A 9,284-nucleotide genomic window follows, 5' to 3' on the forward strand; every position below is an offset into this window, starting at 1 on the left:
GATTGGGCATCTATGAGGAACAGACGAGGCTAAAACTGTAATAAAACGAAAAGGCCATGACAGACTAATGATGTTAGCCATCACGAAATGATGTGACTATCTCAGTCCCTGCACCCAAGCCCTCTCCACAAAACTGCGAGATTTGAACCATCTCTTTACTATCTCTTCCTTGATGTTACAGTATTTCCCACATGATAGTGACCATTCAATGATTGTGTGCCTCACAAAGATGCTCTTATCCAATCTCAGAGTCAGAAGAAAACACAAGGATGCCTGGGAAGTGACTATGGGAAGGAAAGCAAGAGACGGTCCTGGTTAATAAATGGTCTTCCAGCTGCAGAATTTTTTTTTTTTTTAATGAGGCACAGAGATTTATTTAGGACAGCAACAACTACCACACTCAGAGTGTGAGCTATCTTGAGTTGAGAATAAAGACCTTGGTCTGGCATGATAGGGATGGTAGATAAGGGCTGAACTAGAGGTAGAGTCAGGGTGGGGTGATGCAATTCCCCCCACAAGGTTTCCCTTTCGTTTCTGTATCACTCTCACATCAGGATACTTTGCAGAATCTATTTTTGCAATCAACAACATGGCCCATGAAACTCCAAAACATAAAAGGCTCTAGTTCTAAAGCCTGCCCAGTCACCCCAAAGTCCTCAAGGCAAATGTCTCTCTAGGGATCTCTAAATTTCCATCAAGTTTCTGGAAGCCTCTAATCTAGAAATTCCCACACTAAAAAATAAAGTCCGGAATGATGAGCGAGTGAGCCAACTTTATAGGCTCAGGGTAAAGCCCGTAATTCTCCTTCATGTTGTTGACAATCCAGAGGTGCCCTGAACCCAAAGCTTAGCCATCTGGAATAAAAGGAGGAAACTTGAAGGATAGTCGTTTTGCTTCGACAACTCCTACTTTATCCTCTAAAGTCAAACCAACAAGTGTCTTCATTTCAGGAGCCTGAATCTCAATGCTCAATGGTTTTGTGTCACGTAGGTGAGTTACACAAGCTTAAACTATTCTGTCTTTTCCTAGTTCCTCTAATTCAGGGGGTCTTATAAACCACGACCCAACCATTTCGTATGGAGAATAAGCCAAAGAATTGGCAACAGCTAGCCTATGGTGAAGACCTGAGATGGCATTCGAGATCATGGCCAAGCTAGCTTCCAGGTAAAATAGGAAATGGGTTTGTTCTGTATTGCTTCCAAAGAGCATGTCCAGGATAAATGAAAACCATGCAGAAGTCAAGATCGGCTCACAGAAGAAGAACTGTATTGCTGTTGCCTTTTTTTTTTTTTTTTTTTTGCCTTCTTCTGTGGTCAGGCTGGGGATTGAACCCAAGACCTTGTGCATGCTTAGGGAAGCAGTCTACCAACACAGTTATATCCCTAGTCCCTTATAGTTGCTTTCTACATATGGGAATAGAAGGTTCCCCATCACTCGTGATGTTCAAAGCACATACTAAACTATCATCTCTATGTGGTTGCTAGAATGCTAGGATCTCAAGACAAAGGACTATCTTCATATAAACCAGCCCCAGGTTGCATGATGACTATGTCCTCAGGGACCTGCTTCCTGCACTTGCTGTTCCTGCTGCTACCTCTTGGGTTCTCTACAAGGACACATGAGACAGGAACCTCTGAAGGATCTCACTTCTGGTGCCACCTACTTTGAATGTACAATTATTCCCTGTACAAGCAGATGAGCCAGAAAAATAAGGTCTGCCATCTGTCTCTCCAGGTTGTTGTTGTTATTTAAAAAAAAAAAAAAAAAAAAACAATCATCCCACCAGATCCTGAGGAAAACTTCTCTGGACTACCATGAATCAGATCAGCTTATTTGAAACCATTACCAGAAAGAATAATGTGCCAAATCATTGATGTGCAAAGATCAACTCTAAAATGAGAACAAATATACAGCAAATAAATTCTAGGGCAGTCTGACATACGGGGGGACATTATGGTGCCACTAGCTCATCAGAATGATGTTGAATATCACAGTAGTTATTAAGATTCCCCATCATAAAATGAATCTCGATTTAATTGCCTCTGGTTGAGACGGCACATTGGTCGTTTGCCCAGGCACAAACTTATTTTGACCAAAATTAGTCTTAATCAGCTTGGCTGAGTAATGATATAGCTAAAAACCACAGCCAACAGGCAGTTTGAGAGACTTCAACAATTCAGTTTGGAGAACAGAACTTTATTAAGAGTGTTCTGCAATGAATTAATCTCTCTCCTCCATTTCTGAATACTCTATTCAATGCCCTGGTCGTTCACTGCAGAAAGAATGCACTGTGGATAGACTGATGTCTTAAAATAGCCAGAGCAGAGGGTTTGCATTTTGAAGTTCTGCAGTAAGATCTCAGCTACTTCTGTGTGGGTGCCTCGCGACGCTGTAGAGCCAAGAAGATGGCTTATTTTGAATGCCTATCAAAAGTAGACATAATTAGAATCTGACCACTCTAAATTACTGCAGATTACCAACAGGACCAAAAAAAATGTGCTGGTGCAACTTTTTTCTTCAAAATAGTGATTACAAGTCATATATTTACAAGAATTGATGACATTCAGCTTGTCACAAAAACATTTCAACTGCAATCAGTCTCATCTTCAGGAACCCCTTCGTGTCACATCCAAGTATAGTTTCCTTCTCTCCAAAAACAAGACATATAGTCTTTCTGGAAAAAAAGATGCACAAATACATCTTATATAGACAGGATATAGGGGAGGGATGGTGGGGAGCAGGAAGTACCATAATTCCTCAAAGCCTGGTGTGTATGGCATAAAAAAAATAAGATGAATGACCCCAGAGACTCAAAGAAAATATACTCTTAACTCTTCAGACTCAAGGATACCTAGGTTTAATTCTGAGAAGTCAATATCTTTATTAAATGTTTCTTCATTTCCAGTTTCTTTTAAAAGATCATTTTAAACTTACCATAAGACAGTTTTTAGTCACACCGATCAACTCAAAACCAAATAGAAATTTTTCAATCATTCAGAGTGACATCAACAAGATGGCTGAACAATGCTGTCTATTGCTCTTATTCCCCACAATAAGAGAGGGAGGGAGGGAGGGAGGGAGGGAGGGAGAGAGAGGGAGGGAGGGAGGGAGGGAGAGAGAGAGAGAGAGAGAGAGAGAGAGAGAGAGAGAGAGAGAGCGCTCAACAAAGAACAAACAACTATATCCCAACTAGAGTGAATGAGGAAATATTCTGGACAGTATATCAAGGAAGAGGTGAGATCCCTTTGAATGCAAAAACCCAGCAGAGCTCCAGAGAAGAGCATGTGTCCCATAATATTTCCCTTCTATCTTGGCTTTAAGGATCAGCTTAAAGCCAAGATAGATTTCTTATAAGGAAAAGGTCAACTGTAAGATCACCAGTAGTCCTCATTGTCATTGCAGATAACGGCATAGGCGTTGGTAGAGCCCTCACAGACCCATGATCACAGATGGAAGAGCTACCCAGAGTCCACACAGCTGTATTGCCACAGATTAGGAGTCCACACTGCACACCACCTCTCATTACCTAAGCTACTAGAGCTTGGCACCATCTTTCAACCAGACCCACTGCTATAATGCATCACACCCTGGGCACCAGGCTACATTCATAGTACATCTCCATTCTCAAGACTCTGCCAACATTCCACCATGCTCCTAAGGGTGGCTACACCACCACAAACCTGATTGGCTCAGTGGATAGCCCTAGAAAAATGGCCAAGAGCCCAAATTCCAAATGCAGGTCGCTCACCCCAGTGTCTAAGCAATAGGTGACCTTTCACAGAAGGGAAGTGGACACAGCCAGCCAGCCCACAGCAACTACATATTCCTTAACCTGTTCAGCAGCCATCCAAGCAGTGGCCCTTCTAGTGGGTAAGGTGACTCCCGGTGCCCATATGCACCTACACCTAATCCAACAGCCAATCAGTCAGTAGCCCCATCCCCCAGAAAAACTCTGCCGTGCCATCAGAGTTAAACACCTGCAATCCAGGCCATGAGGATTTTAGAAGAAATGGTACTGAGATCACAATACCAAGTACTCCCAGAATCACGCTAACACATCATACTCAAATGACAACCTAGCACCCATCCACATGAATCTCTCTCCTATGAACAAAGGAAAGCTCCATAAAAGTGGAAAAGTTGACTATTGTACTAGATGCCCAAATATCAATGCAAGGACACAAGAAAAATGAAAAGTAAGGAAACATGACATCCCCCAGGGGATGCAGAAACAGACCCCAAAAGGAAAGAAAATTTGTGAAATGCCTGAAAAGGAATTCAAACTCGTGATTTTTAAAACTCAGTGTGATCCAGACAGAAATCTTACAGCTAAAGAATTCCAGGAATGAAATAGATACAAAAAAAAGCAAAAACAATAGAAGAGATAAAACAGAAGAAATAATTCTAAACTTGAGGACTAGTCTTTGAATTCATCCAGTCAGAAGGGGAAGAAAGAAAAAGTAAAAAAAAAAAAAAAAAAAGAAAGCTACAGAAAATGTGGGACACTATTTAGCAAGGAAATATTTGCATTAGAGGAGACGACATGAAGAAAGGTAGAAAGAGCATCATAGATAATGAAATAATAGATGAAAAAAAATCCAAGTATTTAGAGAGAGATGGAAATCCATACCTCCATAGCACATTAAAATCAAGCAGGCAAAAGACAGAATTCTAAAAGCAACAAGAAAAAAAAAACATCAAGTCATGTGTAAGGGAATTCCCATTATAATAAGAGCATATTTGAAGTCCGGGAGAGAATTATTTGATATATTCATCACCACTAGACCTGTCTTACAAGAAATCAAGGGAATCCTACATCTAGAAGTGAAAGGATGATGATTTACTATCACTAAAACCCACAATAATATGACTCAGTGATAGAGTGATGTACAAATGAGAAAGGCAAAGTAATGTCATGTTATCACTACAGAAAACCACCAAACCACAAAGATCAATGAAAGAACAAGGGACAAAAGATAAAACAGAACAGCCAGGTTTGGTGGTGCTCACCTATAATCCCATCTCCCCAGGAGGCTAAGGTGGGAGGATCACAAACTCAAGTCCAGGCGAGACAACTTTACAAAACTCTGTCTCATAAATAAAAATAAAAAGGACTGGATGTAGCTTAATGGGAGAGTATCCCCGAGTACAATCTCCAGTGCTACAAAAGAAAAAAAACTCAATGAGATTCAAGAAAATACAGAAACACTTAAATAAAATTAGGAAAACAATGCAAATTAGGAAATTCAGCAAAAAGATGCAGATTTTTTAAAATTGAATATGAAAGAGCACAATAAGTCAAATAAAAGATAGTTGAAGCCTTCAACAGACTAGATCAAGTGGAAGAAGATTTAAAATTAAAGAGTCTTTTGAAATATTCCAGCCAAGAAGAAAAAGAAAGAAAGAAAGATAGATGAGGAGAGAATTCAAGACCTTTGGGTCACCCTTAAATAGACAAATATCTTCTTTTTTGGAATACCTGAAGGTGGAGAGAAAGTTAATGGCATGGAAAACCTACTCAAGAAATAATATCAGAAAACTTCCCTAATCTTGACAGAGACATGCATTCGTGAGCATGAGATTTACAGATCTATATGTTAGGCCTCAAAACAAGTCTTGACAAATTCAAGAGAGAATCAAATTATATCCTGTATCCTTTCTTATCAATAGAGTAAAACCAGAAGTCAACAAGAGAAATTTTAGAAAAATCACACAAATACATGGAGAGGAAACATCACATTTGTGAATGAACAATGGGTCCAAGAAATCAAAAGAGAAATTTAAAACTTTCTTGAAACGAAGGAAAAACATATCAAAACTTAAGGAAATCGCTAACAGTATAAAGAGAAAAGTGTAGAGTAACTAGTGCCTATGTATTAAAAACAGAAAGATTTCAAATACACAACTTAATGATACACCTCAAGAATTTAGAAAAACAAGATCAAATCTGAAGTTAGCAGAAGGAAAGAAATAACAAAGATCAAAGCAGAAATAAGGGGCTGGGGCTATAATAGCTCAGTGACAGAGCACTTGCCTAGCACATGTAAGGCACTGGGTTAATACTTAGCACCACATTAATAAAATAAAATAAATAAATAAAAAACAAAGGCATGCTGCCCATCTCCACTACAAAAAAAAAATTCTAAAGCAGAAGTGAATGAAACAGTAAAAAAAATTACAAAAGATTGAACAGTTTTTTTATTTTTTATTTTTTTAATTTTTTTTTAATTTTTTATTTTTTTTATTGGTTGTTCACAACATTACAAAGCTCTTGACATATCATATTTCATACATTAGATTGAAGTGGGTTATGAACTCCCAATTTTACCCCAAATGCAGATTGCAGAATCACGTCGGTTATACATCCACAATTTTACATAATGCCCAATTAGTAATTGTTGTATTCTGCTACCTTTCCTATCCCCTACTATCCCCCCTCCCCTCCCCTCCCCTCCCTTCTTCTCTCTCTACCCCATCTACTGTAATTCATTACTCTCCTTGTTTATTTTCCCACTCCCCTCACAACCTCTTATATGTAATTTTGTATAGCAATGAGGGTCTCCCTTCATTTCCATGCAATTTCCCTTCTCTCCCTTTCCCTCCCATCTCATGACTCTGAACAGTTTTTTTTAAAGATAAACAAGAATTAATAAATGTTTAGTCAGATTAAGCAAGGCAAAAGAAAGGGACTATCCCAATAAATAAAATCAGAGATGAAAAAGGAAATACTACCACTAATGCCATAGAAGTATAAAGGATCCTTAGCAATTATTATGGAGACTATGTGCTAAAAAGTTGGAAAACCTAGAAGAAATTGACACATTTGTGGACCAAATTGAACCATTAAGAAATAAAAACCTGAATAAATCAATAACAAATAATGAGATTTGAATCAGTAGTTTTAAAAATCTCACAACAAAGAATAATCCAGGACCAGATGCCTTTACTGCTGAATTTCAAACTTTTAAAGACAAGTTAACACACCAATTATTTTCAAAACCAAAAACAAAAAAACAAAGGGAGAGAATTTGTTTGACCTTGTTTTTACAAGCCAGTATTATTCTGATACCAAAACCAGACAAAGACACAACAAAAAAATTACAGACCAATATCCTTATTGAACACACACGCAAAAAATTCTCAACAAAATACTAGCAAGCTTAACCCAATGACATGTCAAACATATTATATACCATGTCCAAGTGGGATTGATCCCAGGAATGCAAAGATGGTTCAACATATATGAATCAATAAATGACAGCACTTATCAAGAGACTGAAGGACAAAAGCCATATGGTCATCTCAATAAATACAGAAAAAAAAACACTTGATATAATTCAACATATATTCATGATAAATACTCTTCAACAAATTAGGTACAGAAGGAACATATCTCAACACAATGAAAACCATAAGGGCTGGGGCTGTAGCTCAGCAGTAGAGTGCCTGCCTCACACGTATGAGGCACTGGGTTCAATTCTCAGCACCACGTATAAATAAAAAATAAAGGTCCATCAACAACTAAAATGAATAAAATTTTTTTCAAAATATATATGAAAAAAACACCAGGAACATCATATTAAACAGGGAAACATTGAAAACGTTTCCTCTGAGATCCGGAACAAGACAAGGATTCCCACTGTCTTATTTGACATAGTACTGGAAGTCCTAACCACAGCAATGGAGGTAGGAGAAAAAAATAAAGGGCCTCTAAATTGGAAGGGAGGAATTCAAACTATCCCTGTTCTCAGCATGGTCTTATACCCAAAAAAAAAAAAAAAAAGTAACAACTCCACCAAAAAAAAAAAAAAAAAAACCCTGCTACAACTAATTAAACAAATTCGGGATACAAGGTCAACCTACAAAAATTAGTTGCGTTTCTATATACCAAGAATGAATGAGCTATAAAAGAAATCAAGAAAGCAATTCCATTAAAATAGCTACAAAAAAAATAAAATATCTATGAATAAATTTAGCTAAGAAAGTGAAAGATCTCTACAATAAAAACTATAAAACACTGCTGAAAGAAATTGAAGGCAATACACACAAAAATGAAGAGACATCCCATGTTCATGGATTGAAAGAATATTTTTAAATTTTCTTCATTACTCACAGCAATCCATAGAGTCAATGAAATCCCTATCAAAATTCAAACGACATTCTTCACAGAAAAAAGACACCTGAAATTCACATAGAACCACAAAAGACCCACAAAAGATTCTGAATAACCAGAGAAGTCACAAGCAAAAAGAACAAAGCTAGAGGCATCATAATACCCAATTTCAAAATAGACTACAAACTATAGTAACCAAAATAGCTTGGCACAGGCATAAAAATAAACAGACCAATGGAATAGAAAATCCATAAATAAACCTGTGTATCTACAATCAATTGATTTTCAACAAAGGAACCAAGAACATATATTTTAAAAAATGACATTCTCTTCAATAAATGATCCTGGAGAAACTAATAATATATACAGAAGAATGAAACTAGGCAATCTCCTACCCTATACAAAAATAAACTCAAAATAGATCAAATGTAAGACATGAAACTACTAAGAAACACAGGGAAAATAGTTCATAATATGGATAAAGATTTGGGATGTATGACCCCCAAAAGTATAGGCAACAAAAGCAAAACTTGACAGGTAGAGTTACATCAAATTAAAAAGTTTCTGCACAGAAAAAAGAAAATAAAGTGAATGGTCAATCCACAGGAGGGGAGAAAATATTTGCAAGGTATTTATCTGACAAGTGATTAAGGTCCAGAATATAAGGTGCTCAAACAATTTAACAGAAAAAAAAAAAAACCTAATGTTAAAAATGGACAAATAACCTGGATAGATATTTTTCATAAGAAAATATATAAAATATCAAGTAAGTTGAAGGAAACAATGCTCAACATCATAAATCATCAGGGAAGGGGCTGGGGATGTGGCTTAGTGGTACAGCACTTGCAATCACATGCACAAGGCTCCAGGTTCAACTCCCAATACCACAAAAAACAAACAAAAATATATATACACTACTAAATACTACAAATCATCAGAGAAATGCAAAATAAAACCACAATGATATATTTACCTCACCACAGTTCAAAAGGTTATCATTAAAAAAACAAAAATAACCTACTCCAGCAAGAATGTGGAGAAAAAGGAACTCTTATATAGTGTTGGTGGGAATGCAGATTAGTACTGCCGATATGGAAAACAGTACAGAGTTTCCTCAGAAAACTAGAAATAGAACTACCACATTATCCAACTATCTCACTACTGGGCATAT

This window comes from Ictidomys tridecemlineatus, chromosome 2 (assembly GCF_052094955.1).
Source record: "Ictidomys tridecemlineatus isolate mIctTri1 chromosome 2, mIctTri1.hap1, whole genome shotgun sequence".
NCBI lineage: Eukaryota > Metazoa > Chordata > Mammalia > Rodentia > Sciuridae > Ictidomys > Ictidomys tridecemlineatus.